Source organism: Pteropus medius, unplaced genomic scaffold, assembly GCF_902729225.1.
Source record: "Pteropus medius unplaced genomic scaffold, Ma_sr-lr_union100, whole genome shotgun sequence".
NCBI classification, from domain to species: Eukaryota; Metazoa; Chordata; class Mammalia; order Chiroptera; family Pteropodidae; genus Pteropus; species Pteropus medius.
In genome coordinates, this window is record NW_024352787.1 from 30,808,219 (window position 1) to 30,812,167 (window position 3,949).

Here is a 3,949-nt window from a genome sequence, read left to right on the forward strand (position 1 = left end):
TCAGGCCAGGGGGGACCGTGCGGGTGGAAATGCCCAGCTTCCGCTGGGCCACCAGAGCCTCTGTAGTCGGCCACCACAATGGCAACGGGGAGACAGTCATCACAAGCCGGCTCGCTGCTGGATCCCCTGAATTCTCTCCTCATACTTTCTGCCTGTAGGGGACGGATAAACACTCGTGGACACGCGAATAACGCCAGAGCTGATGCTGCTTTCCACGGAAAGTCAGGGCCTGGTTTTTAGATCGCAACTTCTAAGATCTTTTAACCAAAGACAGGGGAGGCCAGAGGCATGACCACGATCCACATTGCAAAACCTCAGGTTAGCCTGGTTTTTGGAAATGCGAGGGCAGTTATTTCCCTTGGCCAAAGGCTCCCAGAGGCTACAAAGATGAAAGGAAAGAACAATTATGAGATGTGAATTTTAGAGATAATGATATGTGCATAATAGATGAACAGCTTACGTTTCTATATAGAAAGGCATTTAGACACATTAACTGATTCTGTTAATGACATATTTGGGACAGACAAGTGAAAATATACCTACGGTTCATCCCAAACTTGACCAACAATGTTTACCTCCTGCAATGAAGATATGCAATTAACATAACACTGTCAGACGCTCTCCATTCTTTTCAAAATATCCATCAAATTTGCAAAATGCACTTTCTAGCCCAACAGATGTGCACTCAAGGGCCCACGGAAGCCAATGGCCACCTCTTTAAATGGTTAGCACGCTTTTTGCTTCTGCTTGCGGGAGAGGCTGAAGCCTGTCTAAAGTGTTTCACAGGTGGTACAGTCTGGATGTACACATGTGCCTCTCCTCCACCAAGTGCAGAGGTCAAGGCCACCCGAGTCCAGCAGAAGGCTCCAGGTCTGTGTCTGTGGGCAAAGGAGACGGAGGGTTAGAGGCAGAACTCAAAACCTACACCCCCTTCCCTGTGTTTTAATACATTGTTGTATGATTCACACACACACACACACACACACACACACCTGGTATTTCAAACAATCTAAGAAAACCAGGGGTTCCTTATGGCACACCGTTTGTAGACTTTTCCCTTAGTTTTACTGAAATATAATTGGTCTATACCAGTGTGTTAGTTTAATGCATACAGCGTAATTATTTGATGTACGCTTATTGCAAAATGTTCTCCGTGGTAAGTCTAGTTAATACTCGCCACCAGACAGAGTTACAAATGGTGTTTTCTTGTGACGAGAACTTCTAAGTTCTACTCTCTTCGCTACTCTCGAATACACTGTATCACATGCTAACTACAGTCACCATGCCGTGCATGACGTGCCCAGGACTCATTTATCTTGTAATTGGAAGTGTCGTACCTTTTGGCCGCCATCGCCCATGTCACCCTCCTCCCACTCACTGCCCCTGGCAACCACCAATGTCCTCTCTGTTTCTGTGAGTTTGGCTTTCTTAGCTTCCACGTATAACTGAGATCATACAGTATTCGTCTTTCTCTGTCTGACTTGTTTCACTTAGCAGAACGCCCTCAACGCCCATTCACGTTGCAAGTGGCAGGATTGCCTTCTTCTTCATGGCTGAATAAAAATCCGTGTGTAGACTACATTTTATCTGCTGATGGACACTTAGGTTGTTTCCATGTCTTGACTATTATAAATCATGCTGCAGTGACTATGGGGGCGCAGATACCTCTTCTAAATAGCAATGTTGTTTGCTTTGGATCTATACCCAGAAGTGGGGTTGCTGGATCACATGTTAATTCTCTTTTTAATATTTTGGGGGAACTCCATCCTGTTTTCCATGCTGGCTGCACCAATTTACATTCCCACCAACAATGGATGAGGGGCCCTTTGCTCCGCATCCTCACCGAGTCGTTTTGTTTTTGTTTGGGTTTTTGTTTTTGTTTTTGTTTGTTTTTGTTTGTGTTTTCGTTTTGATAATAGCCACTCTACAGGTATGGAGTGACGTCTTGTGGTTTCGATTTGCATTTCCGTGATGACGAGTGACGGCAAGCATCTTTTCATGTGCCTGTTGGCCATTCGCATGTCTTCCTTAGGAAAAAAAATCTCTCTTCAGTTCCTCTGCCCACTTAAGATTTTTTTTTTTTTTTGCTATTGAGTTGTATAACATATTAACCTTTTATGAAATACGTGATTTGCAAATATTTTCTCCCATTCCATAGGTTGTCAGTTTCGCGATGGCTTACCAATTGTTGTGTTTCTGAAAATCGGTAAACATACCTTTTTCTCATTCCTTATCCAGCTTTTAACAAATGCAAAGGGGTGGTGTCTCTTAGAAGATTTCTTGCCATTAAGACTATGTATAGTACTAAATGTATAGAATACACATTAAAAAAAAAATATTTTAATTCATCTAATATAAACGCGAATTCTCACACCGAAAGAGAAAAACGCAGCGGCGTTGTGACATCTTATTCTTTGGCTTTCTGCATTTCACTTCCTTATTCTCCCAGATTAGAAACAGCTGCCCCCTCCCCAGTGGACGCCCCGTTTTCTTCTCCATGTAACTGGCAGATGCGACAGCGTCGTCCCCATGCTTCCTTCGGCCTCTAGTGTCCGCAGAGCAGGTGACCGTGCACGGACAGCGTGCCCGGGGAGAGAGGCCGGCTCCGACGAGCCCGCCCCCTGCTCGTCGCTCTGTCTCTGGAATGAGGTTCAGGACACCTTCTTCCGTGCTGTTTTTAAGGACGTTGAGGGAAACGAGGGCTGTGACGTGCAGCGACGAATGAGCTATCACGAGCAGTGTTAGCGTTTGTTCCAAGGGCGGAGTGAACGTAGAAGGTGCCGAACAATCCATCTTCTCTCTGCGACTCTTCTCACACGAAGATCCCACTGTCTTTTTCTTAATTTAGTTTTAAAACCACTTTTACTGTTTAGTTGAATGATATCCCCCTTTAATTACTTATATTAAAAAATATCGACGTTATTTTTATGTGTTCTTCAAAATGTGATATTAGTGTAAGAAGAATCAACACAAATAAACAGGAGAGAGAGGGCACAGTGACAGGTGACAGCCCTCCGCCCGCACACATGACAGCTTTGCTACAGAAAGCATCACAAACCGCAGAGAAAAGGTGGATTATTCAGCGTGACCGGTGTTTTTTAAAAAAATTGAATATTAACTAAAATCAAGTTAGAACTTTACCTTCTACTTTAACCCCAAAATAAATTTTATATGTATTAAACAGCCATGTTCTTTAAAAGAAACCACAAAATTCAAAATATATGTGAATCTAACTGATCTGTATAGAAGGGGACTTCTTAAGCATTTAAACAACGAAAAACAAAACCGAGAAAATGACTGATAAGGTCGAATGATATGACGAATAATATAACAGCCACATTGAAAGGCAAACAATAAAGCAAAGAAACCGGAAATACATTCACAATAAATATGACGAAGGGCCAGTGTTCTTAATATATTTATTATTTTATCAATAATAAATTTTATCAGTACATATTTATCAAGAATAAAAGCTTAAAACGCTCAAAGTTTTTTAAAACGTGAAAATAACTAAACAAAATTACAGAATCGGTACAAACGGTTAACACATTTGAAAACAGACAGGTTCAACCACACTGACTGAAACAAGAGACCGTGTTTACACATCAGTACGAAGGGTTTGCAGGCGACACTTTTCAAGGCCGGCAAGCACGTGACGGAAAAGGCGCACGTATATTTTCTTTCAAGAGAAAACGTTGACAATATATAACGAGAATCTGAAAGAAAAGCTAGAATTCATCGACAATCTTAACAAAGGAGAGATTCTAAGTTTTTAAGTACAGGCGTTCCCTCCACAACTATTATTATTCTCGTGGCAAATCAAGACAGCTTACTGTTTCTGACCGTCCGCGCTTCAAACGAAAATCAGGAATTAGACCCCACTTTGCCTAACGATCATGGACGCACTGTAGCACGGCCTGGCGCAGGGTGGGCGTCCAGCACAAGATGG